The sequence below is a fragment of the Sander vitreus genome, chromosome 4 (assembly GCF_031162955.1).
Source record: "Sander vitreus isolate 19-12246 chromosome 4, sanVit1, whole genome shotgun sequence".
Lineage (NCBI taxonomy): Eukaryota > Metazoa > Chordata > Actinopteri > Perciformes > Percidae > Sander > Sander vitreus.
Window position 1 is genome coordinate 33,130,732 of NC_135858.1, and position 14,783 is coordinate 33,145,514.

The 14,783-nt window shown below is 41.6% G+C and overlaps 1 pseudogene; it reads left to right on the forward strand.

Moving 5' to 3' along the window:
• The first annotated feature begins 248 nt into the window (after positions 1-248).
• Positions 249-1,154, forward strand: LOC144516127 (uncharacterized; annotated as a pseudogene).
• Positions 1,155-14,783: the final 13,629 nt, after the last annotated feature.

The following is a 14,783-nucleotide window of genomic DNA, read 5'->3' on the forward strand; positions in this document are numbered from 1 at the left end:
TGCTGACGTTTACAGCAAGCGTATTGTCGCACTTCCGGTGCTCCCATCTCACAGACGCTAGTTTGCTGCTCCAGCAAAAACTTACTCAACTCTGCTTTATTGTTTAATTTAGCGGCTAATTGCCTGGATTGCATTTAAACTACACTAATTATACTCAAGCACTTATAGTTCTCTTCCCTTACAGCGACTGCCTCGCTGATCTCACAATTGTTAAAACGCTGTTAGCTACTTTTGCTTAGCCATTAGCAATGGCTAATTCCTCTCCCTCTCCTGCTCTCCCTTGCTCGGTGTGTGAAATGTTTAGCTATTCCTCTGCCTCCTTTAGTGATAAAGATACATGTAATAAATGTAGTTTATTCGCTGCTCTGGAGCTGAGGATTAGTGAGTTTGAGGCACGGCTCCGCACCATGGAATCAAAATCGTATGCTTCCGTAGCTAGCCAGCGCTCCGTAGCTGGTGCGGGCCTACATACTGTAGCTTCTGTTAGCAGTCCCCTGGCAGGCCCCGAGCAGCCAGGCGAATGGGTGACTGTCCGAAAGAAGCGTAGCGCTAGCAATAAACCGGGGAGTGCACATGACAGTGGTCGCGCTAATCCTATGAGCCTATTGGAGCCTATGGCTAACCACCAACATCTTCGCCTTTCTAACAGTTTCTCCCCATTCAGTGATACACCCGCTGAGAAGCCAACTCTGGTTATTGGGAGCTCTATACTGCAGAACGTGCAGTTGGCGGCTCCAGCGGCTGTGGTCGTGTGTCGTCCCCTGGGGCCAGAGCGGGCGATGTGGAATCCCTATCTAAAGCTGCTGGCTAAAGATAACCCGTGAATACAATAAGATCATACTTCACATAGGTGGTAATGATATCCGATTACGCAAATCGGAGATCACTAAAATTAATGTTAAGTCACTTTGTGCATATGCAAAGACAATGTTGGACTCAATAGTTTTCTCTGGACCCCTGCCAAACCTGATCAGCGATGACATGTACAGCCGCATGTCATCCTTCCACTGCTAGTTGTCGGGATGGTGCCCAGCTAATGATTTGGGCTACGTAGATACCTGGAAAGCCTGGTCTGATTAGGAGAGACTGCATTCATCCCACTTTGGGACGGAGCCGCTCTCATATCCAGAAATCTGACCGAGTCTATTGATTGATTGATTGCGAAACATGGCTGTGCAATGAAGAATATGTTAGTCTAAATGAAGCCACTCCTCCCAGTCATAATAATACTAAAATTCCTCGAGGCTCTGGCCTAGGAGGGAGTTGCAGCCATCTTTGATTCAAGCCTGTTAATTAATCTTAAACCTAAACTAAATTATAACTTGTTTGAAAGCCTTGTTCTTAATCTTCTACATCCAACATGGAAAACATTACAGCCATTTATATTTGTTGTTTACTGAGCTCCAGGTCCGTAGTCTGAATATTTCCAGGCCGCGGATGGTGTTGCTAAGAACTTGCAATGTATAACTATTATCAGACCAGCCCTCGCGGCCTCGAAACACTACCGGCCAACCGGGAAAAGTCCCGACTCCGCCTCTGAACGTAAGTATATGATTATTAATGAAACGGCGAAGCAAGTCTGTACTGTTTATTAACTCTTGACAAGTACAATGACTGTCTTTGGATGTTAAACAGGCTACTTAGACTTTTGCAGTAATGTTTTAAACCCCGCCATGCACGCAAGTGTGAGCGCGAGCAGCTACACACTGCCTGCGTGGTGTTTCTGTTGTGTGTCAGCTGCGTAGATTTTTGTCTTTACGCACCAGAAAGGTGTCTGACGCGGGCGCTGCTGCTGCTAGCCTTGTCTGTACACATGTATGTTTCTTGATTTACTACACTCAAGCAGTAGTATACTTCATGTTAAACATAAATATATACTGATTTGATTTACAGCAAAGACAACGTCGGCAGTATTGATGGCTACAGAATATTTTGTTCTGTATTGACAGGTGCAAATCGATAATTATTTTTTTTAACTTCCATTTATATCTGCATTTATGTCATTTTTTTATTTGGTAACATGTAAGTTATTTATATTGTTTATTGCACAAGTGACATTTTATGTTTTGGCCCTTCAGTTGAGTTCAAAATAAAATGGACGAAATAACAAACACTTGATTTTTATTCACTTGATTCTTTTTAAAATTAGTCATTAAGATTAGTAATTAGTAATTGAAAAATTTGTCGAAAGATTAATCGTTAGAAAATTAGTCGTTAGTGGCAGCACTAGCTACGGCCTCGCTACGGACGACTTTAGACTCTGTTGCTCCCCTCAAAAAGAAGATGATTAAGCAAAGGAAACTAGAACCTTGGTATAACTCCCAATCTCGCGAAAACTTGAAAGTAAATGGCGTTACACCAAACTGGAGGAATCTCGTTTAGATTGGCAAGACAGTCTGAAAACATATAGGAAGGCCCTCAAAAATGCCAGACCAGACTATTACTCATCACTAATAGAAGACAACAAGAACAACCCAAGGTTTCTTTTCAGCACTGTAGCCAGGCTGACAGAGAGTCACAGCTCATTGAGCCATCTATTCCTATAGCGAGATAGATGAGAAGTGACAACTTTATGAGCTTCTTTAATGATAAAATTATAACAATTAGAGATAAAATTCATCACCTCTTGCCCTCAACTTCAAACGGTTCACCTTTAAACGCAGGACCGCTAGAAAGAACGACAAGATCTGACATATACTTAGACTGCTTTTATCCTATAAACCTGCAACAATTAATGTTACAGGTCTCTTCAGCTAAGCCATCTACCTGTCTCATCCCAACAAGACTACTTAAAGAAGCGTTACCCGTGGTTAACACTTCATTATTAGATATGATCAATATGTCTTTATTAACAGGTTATGTACCACAGTCATTTAAAGTAGCTGTGATAAAACCCAACCTCGATCCTAAGGTCTTAGCCTAGACCTATATCTATCTATATAGATATATCTCCCCTTTCTCTCCAAGATCCTTGAGAAGGTAGTAATCAGTTATGTGATTTTCTACATAGGAATAGTTTGTTTGAGAACTTTCAGTCAGGATTTAGAATGCATCATAGCACAGAGACTGCACTGGTGAAAATTACTAATGACCTTCTAACTGCTTCAGACAAAGGACTTGTCTCCGTACTTGTCTTACTAGATCTTAGTGCTGCATTCGACACCATTGACCATAACATCCTGTTACAGAGACTGGAACATTTAGTTGGCATTAAAGGAATCGCACTAAGCTGGTTTAAGTCCTATTTCTCTGATTGATCTCAATTTGTTAATGTTAACGATGAATCCTCCAGGTACGCTAAAGTAAGCCATGGCGTTCCACAAGGCTCAGTGCTTGGACCAATTCTATTCTCCTTATATATGCTTCCTCTAGGTAATATTATTAGGAAACACTCAATTAACTTTCACTGTTATGCGGATGACACCCAATTATACCTATCAATCAAGCCAGACAAAACCAGTCAGTTAGTTAAACTTCAAGCATGCATTAAATATATAAAATCATGGATGATCTACAATTTTATGATGTTAAACTCAGACAAAACTGAAGTTATTGTGCTGGGCCCTAAACACCTCTGAACCTTATTATCTAAAGATATAGCTACTCTGGATGGTATTGCCCTGGCCTGCAGCACTGCTGTCAGAAATGTAGGAGTTTTGATCAGGATATATCCTTTAACGCCCACTTAAAACAAACCTCAAGAACAGCCTTTTTTCACCTTCGTAACATTGTCAAAATTAGGCACATTCTGTCTCAAAACGATGCTGAAAAACTAGTCCATGCATTTGTTACTTCCAGGCTGGACTACTGTAATTCCTTCCTCTTCCCTCCTCTTTTGCATCTTTTGCTGGGGAAGAAACCTCCTTAAATGTGCACATGACAATTATTCACCTCAACGATACATTCATTAATTTTAATGAATTAATAAACCCCTGGACTGTAATATTTCAGATGTGTTTGAGCAAGGTTTCTGCTCAAAATATGTGTTCTCTGTGATTTGTTGTGATATTTTGAGAAAAATATTACAAGAATACAGTCACTATATTTCAGACAATAATCTACCTGCTTCACTATAGTCTGCTGTGCATTATGTGATTGCTCTGCTGATCTCAGACTTTAGGACAGACGCAGAGCCCCATTTGAGACTCTGGTCTGTCTCTGAATGACACAAAGTTTAGGTAGGGAAGTGGCTGTATGCTGCTTAAATCGGAGGTGGAAAACCGAAACTACGGCAGACCACGGAAGCCGCGCTGCTCATCTCTATTTTTACAGAGAGAGTGGACACACAAAGCGACGCACAGGTCTGCTTCAGAGGCACAATGAAATAAGGCAACTTATGATTTTGGGGGTTTACATAGGCTATTGTCCGGTTTCATATTTGTCAGTCAACTTTTCAAAATACATTCGGAGCTACACTCAAAACATTCGGGGCTGAAGCCCTAGAAAAATTGGCTGACACCGCGTCTATTTACAACATGTTTGGCTTGACATAAAAATAGTTAATGGAAATTGTGCAATTTTAAATCTGAAATAGTTTTACTAAGACCATCTTGTTTTTTACCGATCGGCACCGCATAGACCCGTTATGAGAATCAATCTGCAATGCCTGACCAGCAAAAAAATAAATAAATAAATAAAAATAGGCTATTTGTCTTGAACCCGAACCCGTTTCAACCCAGCGGCGGAGAGGAGAGCAGAGAGCAGAGGAGCAGCGGAGCAGCCTCTCCCCTCTCTCCTCACGTGCAACAGCACTGCGCACAGTGCGCAGGCAGGTAGAAGGGAAGGTGGGGACAGGGTGTGCAGGGGCCGGTGTAGGTAGGACATACAGCAGGACGCCTGGTCCTGGGCAAGCCAGCCTTCTTTGAGAATTCTTTATCGATCTTTTTCCCTCCCTTTGTAGAATTTCATTTTTTTACTTAAAAGATAGGCTACCTAAGTAATAATTATAAGGTAAAATAAATTCCTGTATTGAATTTGTGATTATTTGGCTAAAGAGTTATAGTTCTTTCTATCTACCTTGCTGACACAACCACTAAGCTTTATACAAATGATTGCGTAATGACGTCAAAAATATGCAAATGAGCGTATGACGTCATGACTTTTAGCGACTTTTGGAGCTGGTGCTAGCGACTTTCATTGGAAAAGAGTTGGCAACACTGCTCTGCCCGGCCTGGACGGGCCCGCCGGGGCCTCATATAGCCGAGGCTGCGATGTGGCAACACATTTCTGAAATGTTTCTGTCTGACTATAGTTTAACTATGCCAAGAATCCTATGCAAAAATAATTTTGTGATCTCTACTTTCGCGCTCATTCTAACCCCTTCAAGCAGTTGAGGTTTAATTCCTCTCTACTAGCGGAGGATCACTATAAGCAATTCCTACACTCCCAAATCACTCTATTCTTTGCGTTGAATGATCTGCCGGACACAAACAGAGGCGTACTATGGGAGGCTTCGAAAGCCTATATCAGAGGACAGCTTATCTCCTTTGTTTCTAATTTAAAAAGAGTCGAACGGTGGACTTGCTACGGAAAATTAAGGACATCGATGACAAACATGCGGCCGGCCCAGACCCTACCCTTTACAGAGAACGTCTTAGGCTGCAGGCAGACTTTGACCTCTTATCTACGAATAAATCCAAGCTTCGTCTGCTCAAATCTAGACAGCGCTTTTTTGAGTCTGAACTGTATACCTCTGACTGCCATCCCATTGCAGACGGTATAACCGTATTAATGATATAACCTTCCCCCAAATAGACCGAAATAATCCGCAAATGACTTGGGTGGTCTTGTAACCACTGCTGAAGTTCAAGGAGCCATTAACTCGCTACAGAGCAGTAAATCCCCAGGGTAGGATGGCTTCACTGTAGAGTATTACAAAACATTTTCCGCTCTCCTCCATCTCCCTAATTCTTAAGAAGGGAAAGATCCCCTGCTTTGCGGCAGCAAAAGCAAGATTGTAATAGCGTGTATCAAACTGATATGTAAATGAGGCTTTATTTCACAACAGCTGACAGCAGTCTTGGTACCCTCTGTACAGCGATACAAACTATATGCATTACACATAGTCCTGTATTATATGCATGAATTATGTATTGTATGCATTAATATTAGCCTAGAAATCTAGACGCACCCTAGCGGCAGCAAATTTAATTTGCAGCCAGGGGGGTCTAGGCACTCTCCGCTGGCTTGCGAGCTGGAAAAACCAAACTCTGGTCAGGCCAATCACATCATGTATAGAGTCGGTAGGCGGGCTTATGGCTGCTGCTGCTGGGAACAGCGGACTTCTGGAAGACTCAGAGTTAAGCTTTTCTTTGAGAAAAGAACAAAGAACGGCACTGAAATCATTCTTAAAAAAGGAAGATATGTTTGGAGTTTTGCCGACCGGATACAGCAAAAGTTTAATCTATCAACTAGCTTCGCTACCTTCTTTGTTGCTCTGCCGGGTTGTAGCGCTATCCTAGTGCATGCAGAGGTTATTTGAAAGACAACCGTTTATCCCGCCCCTCGGTTGAGCTCCATCAATGGTGAGTTCCCAGACCCAACATCTTGATGTGGGTCTGGCTTGTCAGACCCACATCATATATATATATTATATATATATATATATATAGTATATATATATATATATATATATATATATATAGTATATATATATATATATTATATAAGTGGCTTTTGTCACTCATAGTCATAGGAATGCTCTTCCTTTGGTGATATTTTGGGGCTTTTTTGGTTTGTGTTCTTATATTGTTTCTTTGCATTTTAATGGGAATGTCTTTTAATGGGATATATGTTCTTTGTGATAAGACACTGATATGCAGGCATACAATGAGGAAGATTTCCCTGAAAAAGAACCTTCAAGGGCAATCAGCTGGGGTGAGAGGCAGGCTGCAAGCTCAGAGAGATGGAGCTCAATCAGAGAGTCTTTGGCTAGAGCTATGATGTCCTCTGAGCTTGTCGGTGAACCTATCTGCGACAGCTGTAATATGAAGCCAGCAGTGATCCGCTGTAAAGCGTGTCTGCCAAAGCAATTCCTCTGTGCACACTGTGATGTTGAGGTCCATGCCCATCATGTGCTGCATGACAGAGAGGCTTTGTTTGAGGGCTTTTATCACCCAGTGTCCCCAAACACTATTGTGGCTGAAGCTGATCAGTTATTTATCTTCAAGGAAGCAGGTAGTCATATATTTTTCCAAAAAAAAATATTTCATTGTGACAAATGAGCTGAAGCGGAAATTTGACACTCCCAGATCATATTAGACCAGCAATCATTTGAATTATTTTTTTACATTCATGTTTTCTTGGTTAGTTCGTTAGTTGGTTACCATTAAACCAGCTTAAGGAGTTATCCTGGTTGGAATGAATGGTGAGATAAATATGTTGTTATTAAAATAAACATAACACCATCATATTCATATTGTATTCACTTATATTTTCAGGATGATACAATCTCTCCATTCCATGCCTGATGTGTGGTGCATGCCAAAAAACCTGGATGGCTGGACTGGACGACCTGGTCAAGTGTGGTTACTGGCCTGCAACAGTAAACTACCACACTGTGTACCAGGTTGACTTTTTCCAGTCTTTCGAGCATCTGAAGCTGCTTGCACCGGGGCTCTCATGTCAGGCATTCATTGGAATGTTGGAGGAGAGGAGCAGAGCAGAGCCTGTGGGAGAGTGTGTATATGAGCTCTCATGTCAGGCATTCATTGGAATGTTGGACAAAATATAATCAATGCGGGAGTGGGTGAGGTGACGTGTGGAAAAGAAGTAATCCTTGCTAGTAGAGTTGTGCATCCTCCATATATCTGTAAGATGGTGAGATTCCACAACTTCTTTAAACATGTCTGATATATGTTTTTGGGCTTTTTTGTGATTGACCCATGAGCTATCCTGATTTAAATCTAGTACTGCATTCATGTGTCCCCCTATAATTAGTGAATATTCATTGAGAGAAAGCAATTCATTGGTTAGGTGTGGGAAAAAGCTTTCATCATATGTAGACAGTGCATATACCGAAACAAAGGCTATTTTCCTACTCCTTTTCGTGGTACATATATAAGATATCCTGCCTGATAGGTCTTTACTATTTATGTCTATGGTGAGTGCGCATTTCCGTAACAGCAACACAATTGAGTCCTTGGTTTTGGTGTCGTCATTAGATGAGGCAGCAACCTTGAAGTATTTATTTATTTTTTATTTTGTAGATGATTTACATCTCTTTTACGTAAATGTGACTCTTGTATAAGCGCCACATCTATGTTCTTGCTTCTTAAATAATCCAGGAATTTAGCCTGTTTAGCACCCTAATGTTAACTGAAAGGATTGAGAGTTCAGCCATCTTCAAAATGTTCACGTGTACAAGTGTGGTAAAGACAAACAATAAAATAAATCCCCTAACCCTCTGAGACCGCAGACCCCCTCCCCTGTCTGTAAGATATGTATCAAACGCAGCTCGCGCACAACTCCAGCTCAAAACTGCACCCCCCCGTCTAAAGTCACAGGTTAATTGAAACAGGTCTAGTGAACTCTTATGTTAAACATGAACAGTGTTTAACATAAAACAAAAACAACAAAAACCTTAGAACTGGGTCTCAACCAGCTATTAAGTTCTGAAATTGGCTATGCGAAAAACACACCAGCCTAGTAGGAGTAATATACATAGATTATGAGATGAGTAGTCCGCATTCCTCATGTTCTTCCAGTCTAATTAACTGTTCCTTTAAAGCTTGGTTCCAAAACTTGCATACTATATTTCAACCAGCTATTAAGTTCTGAAATAGGTTATGCGACAAACACACCAGCCTGGTAAGAGTAATATACATAGATTATCAACTGGATATTCTACATTCATCATGTTTTTCCAGTCTAAATAAATGTTCCTTTAAGGCTTGGTTCCAAAACTTACGTACAGTGCCCTCGAGTCAAACTTGTACAGTACTCCAGATAGCGCTAGTCCATAGCCGCTGATTGTGCCAGCCCCCATCCATCCGCCGGCTCCAGCATCAGACGAGGAGTCCCCCCGCCGTCCTCCGGCCCAGACAACGGCACCCGGTCCAGCCACGAAGCGGCCCGTATGGATGTCGCGCCATCCTCCCCATCTAGCTCCCGACAGAAATGGTCTGCATCCTTGGCTGTGGTGAAGGTTAGCACTCTCCCTCTGTGAGTTACTCTCAGTGTGGCCGGATAAATAAGGAAGTTTGAGACACCTTTAGCTGGGTCATCCTTTTTCGCTGCCCTCTTTTAGTCCAGTGATGCGTACATTGTTGCGTCGTGATCTGTCCTCCATTTCGGTTAGCTTAAACTCAAATTTCTTCTGGTCATCAACACAGGCTTTCACCATGTTTCTCATCTGCCTGTTGTCTCCCTGCGTCTTGTCCAGTCGTTGCACCAGATCCCGTACCGTAGCTCCCTGTCGTTCAAGCTCTGTCCTGATGTGTTGCAGTGAGGTATCAATTTATGCTAACGCTTCCCTCACTGCGTTGCAGACCACTGATTCAAGCCCATTTTGTTGTTTTTCCAAGACCTTGGCCATCATGTTTTCCATGTGTAGGTCCACGCAAGCATCAGTAGCCGTGTTAGCCGCCGCCGCCATTTTGGTAACTCTATGTGTCCGGGTAAACGGCAACGAGACCTGGTTTTTTGCTCCTGCTGGCATTCCACTGAGTCACTGTGTTAACAAATAAAAACGATCGATGTCGAAGAAGAAGGAATAGACCTGGTTTTTCAATGAAAATACGGAGGTGGGTGAGGAGCTTTAGTCCTGTGCAGGCATTGCGGTCGTCGGTCACGTGATCCTCCTCATTATTTTATATTAACAGGCATCAGGTAAAGGTACATGTGATTTACCTTGATGAGGTGCTCTAGATTGTCCACATTCAGTCTATTCGAGCAAAACATGAAACTCAAATCTGCAAAAATGTGATGTTGAGCTTCATGGCCATCACGTGCTGCACAACAGAGATGCCATGTTTGAAGGCTTCTATCACCTAGTGTCCCCAACTTTTGTTGTTTCTCACTTTTATTTTATACACAATTGTAGTTATTATTTTATTACAGTCCTGGAGTAATTTTATCAGATAAAATCCATAGAGAAAGTCCCGCACACTGACCATTACACCATCATATCCTACGCACCTGCCCGACAAAAGAGGTGTGCAAAAAAAGCTTTCCTACGTTGCAATCAGATACAATCCAGAAATACACTGACAAAACATCACTGCATATTCTCATTTTTTTCCTCTTAGACATGTCATCCGTAAAAAAATTGTTAAAAGAGAAAAAGCATTTACAGAATGCCATGGATCAGCTGGACGAAGCACTGAAAATACAGTTACCACCTCTTGCTGAGTTGCTTTTAACTGACAATTTTGTCTGGCCCTGGGAAAGCCTTTACTCAAGTATGTTAATAACCTCTGGATTTAACCATAAGTAGACGTTAATGTTGATTACGTTTTTAATGAAGCAATATCAATTATTACTTTTATGACTATTGCTACTGTGTTGTGCAGTGTAAAAATAAGAACAGTGCTGAGAAGGAATACAACTCCTTAATTACATGATCCACTTACATGTATGAAGTAAGAAAGTTGTAATACCATGGAGCAAACACTCAAATGAATATGTGCTGAAATATGTTTCATGAAACATTTGATATTATGGTAACATACTACCATTGTCATTAAACAATACATTAAACACACTAAATACACTAATTTGACACCATGTTTTATTCCATGAACTACAGACAATGGTGATCTCTCCACCAAAAAAAAATTCTTTGATATAGCCATGCTAGTCCACCGCTTTCAGGAAGAGGTTAACATCATTGTGGATGAGATGCATAGGCACATTACCTCACTCGAAATGTAGCACCACAAGCTAACAGCAATGGTGGAGGTTCAATGTAAGTAAATGTTCACTACTGGTAATTCCTACTATTTGTGTATCTCCAAATGTCACACAGCATATAAATTAAACCAGCACATTGAGTGCTTTCAAAATACTGGCACTATTTTAGGTCAGTACTTGTTTCGTGATGAATAGTCCTGACAGTTATATCTTTATTGTCTTTTCAGGCAGAGAACCAAGTCTTCTCAGCATCTTGAAGAGGTGTATTCAAGAGCTGCAAGACAACATTGCCACAGCCAAAATGTCCTACAGTTCTGCTTTCCAGGGAGGCACAATTGTATTGCAGTAGCTGTTGCAGCAGGACAGTGAAATGTCCAAAGAGGAACTAGACATGGAGTCCTCTGACGAAAATTTAATTGAGGACATTTACAATTACTTTTTGTGCACTCTGCCCCCACCCCCATCACCACATGTCACTGAGTCTCATGGTTTCACCTACACTCACAGAATTTGGTAGTTGTGTGTAACTCTTGAAGACGAACAACTTTTATATGTACACAGCATTAGCAATGCCCAACAGTAAGTGCAGTAATTGGGATTTTGTGTGTTGTGACACATGTTGGATCCAAACAAATGTGCATAAACTGAGCTTGTACAAAAGAACACATGTGGCCAACCGGCACTCAGAGACAAAAGACTCAGAGACCATGTGGTCTTTCAAACAGAGGGTTTTGGCCTACATGTAAATTCCACATCCCTTGCTCCAAACTCCTAAATGAAAAAAAGGAGATAAGAAGGCCACAAAATGGCTGAATGACCACGAAGGAGTGGCCAAAGTGGTCAAAACTCAAAAAACTGCAGCCTTGTAGTTCACACCTTTCAGAGATCTCTGGATCCCCATTTGCTCCACGGCCCCTGAACACAGCATGCGGTTGGGGCCTATAAAACCTTCGGACACACTTTTTTCCGTCATCTTCCGTTGCAACCCCGTTGCTGTAGGGAGCGCACAAGCACTTGTGCAAAAATACTTCCACTTCTGGACAAAGTGGATTTATTTCTCGGTGTTCTGTCCTCTCTCGTGTTTCAACGCTGCAGAGAGAACAACACGTTCTCTAGAAGGAAATCGGACACGGACACCGTTGTTTTTTCAAAGTCCACTCTGGCTTGTTCCCCGCTGCCCTGGGGTTCAGCAAGTTTCTCCGTTGACGAGCGACACGGACCCGTTCTGTTTTCGCGTGGAAAGTTATGGACAGACATGAACGGACTGAACACACAGTAAGAAGGCTTAAGGTTTAATACCATTAATGTTATCTGATTAATAGAGTGCTATGGCTGCACACTTTGATTATTAATCTGTTTGGCTGTGAATGTATCTTTGATCAGGGTACTTGTTGATGATGTGTTGAATAATGTAGCTTAGGTAAACTGTAAATGCTACATTGCTAGCTCCTTCCACGGAGTTTAGTTACTGTTCAGCGAGGTCTGTCTGTTCACACCCGCAAGGCGACAAGGACGCCACCCCGTGGTCTGTGTAGACCGGCGGAGCCATTTTATCTCTGCGGAGAATCAGCTGTTTAGCACACCGGAGTAGTTATAATGAACGTCCCCTCAGTCAGACGAAATTCTCAGAGTCTGCCCTAATTTCACGTTGGTCCAGACCTGAGTGACTGAGAGGGCTGGTCATTATCGATAACTAAGATCTAAGTGTGTCTCTTTCTTTCCCCTTTCTTCTTTCACTAACCTCACGCACACAAGCACACACACACACACACACACACACACACACACACACACAAACACGTGCGTGAATAGCTAAACCGCTAGCCCATAGCAAAGTAGCTAGTATGTTCTGTTGGTCTGTAAGACATTAGCCTAAAAGCTAACCGGCTTGCTCTAGCCACACAGCGCTGCACCCAGCACCACTACGCCCTCTTGAGGCGAAATAGTTTTGTGCAGCTCACAGGAGTAGCCATTTTTGTAGTCTTTGAACTAGACTACATTTCGACACCCCCTCCTCCTCGCACTCTCTCAAACACACTCACACTCATACAGACACATGCTGGTTTGTTTTTGCTTTGTTTTGTTGTACTTTAAAAAAGGGTATATTGGTTTTAATTGATCAAAGGATTATTGATTGTCCATTGATAATTTTGAAGTTAATAAATTCTACTATATTTTAAATAGCAGTTGTCTGTGATGATTTGTGTACTTATTGTAATAATTGCTCGTTCAACACAGGTCAGTGCTCAAATTCACCCTTCCTTTTGTTCCTTTAAAGAATATCAGATAGATTAACCAAATTAAGATCTGTATTTAAAAGGGAACACCACTAATGAGACTGTTTCACAGTTAGGTTATTGGCCCCTGAAGTTCCAGGGTGGTACCCCGTTTTGATTGTTTGTCGATTTGATAAAGTTATTAATAACTACATTCATAACTTTATTAATATTGATAAAACATCTTTGATAATTTGCCAATAATTAGATCTGTACACCTATGAATTCCCAACACACATCATGGCTGTCCTTTAGACAACTCAGAAATAAATGTACTTCAGCTGTAAGAAAGGCTAAATCTGAATACTTTTTAAATCTAGTCATCACCTCTTATTCTAATCCCGCCATGTTATGGGGTGCTATGAACACGAATAAAAGTCGGCCCTCTACTGCTCTGCCCCTCAGCATCAAGTAAACGGCTGTGCGATCTCTGATCCAAATGGTTTTAGCCTTGCCTTTAATAAACATTTCTCTGAAGCTGGTCATTTATTCGATAAGCTGTTTCCTGGTCCCCCTCCCTCGAAGGTCTCTGATTGTAGTCCCCCGTGGAACATGTCTCGCATTTCTCCTTTCAGCCATTTACATCTTCTGAGGTCCTCAGAACATTACAATCTATAGACCCTAAGTTATCTACTGGTGAGGATCACTTGGACTCTTTTTTTATAAAAATGGCTGCTCCAATTATTAGTGAGCCATTGTCTTACATTTTTAATCTTTCCATTACTTCGGGCTTATTTCCGCTAGTCTGGAAATCCGCACGTGTCATTCCACTGTGATAGGGACAATCTGGATAACTATCGTCCGATCTCTACACATTCATGTCTGACTAAAGTATTTGAGACCTTAGTCAACTCTCAATTAAAGTGTTTCCTGTCAAGTCACTCTATTCTAAGTCCTCAGCAATCCGGTTTCAGACCCAACCATAGCACCATCACTGCTATCACTCTAGTTACCAATAACATAGTCTCGGCCTTGGACATGAGGAAGCACTGTGCGGCCCTCTTTGTCAACCTCTCAAAGGCTTTTGACACGGTCGATCACAATCTAATTTTAAAAAAGTTGTCCGATATTGGCTTGGATACGGGTGCTTGTGCGTGGTTTCATAATTACCTATCTTACAGGTGTCAATGCGTGAAATCACCACTTGGCAATTCAAATTTCTTATCCATAACAAAAGGTGTCCCACAAGGCTCTGTATCGGGTCCTGCACTCTTTACCATCTATATTAATGAGCTAGGCTCTTCTTTGGCTGGTTGCCGCGCCCATATGTATGCAGATGACACTATTCTTTACTGTACTGCAGATACCCCACAGGCTGCTACTGACAACTTGCAGCTTTCCTTTAATTTATTACAGGACACTCTCTCTGACCTTAAACTAGTCCTTAACTTGTGAAAAACCAAATTTATGTTATTTTCAAGAGCTAGAAATGTTGATTTTATGTTATAAAATGAAATTTTAACTGTTGATGGCTCTCCTATAGAGAGAGTTACTGATTATAAATATCTCGGACTGTGGCTTGATGAGAAACTCTCGTTTAAGACTCATATTGACTGCCTCGCCTCCAAGCTTCAACAGAAGGTGGGCTTTCTATACAGAAACCGGTCTAGCTTTCCATTGTGTAGTAGGAAGAGCGTTGTAAAGGCAATATTTTCG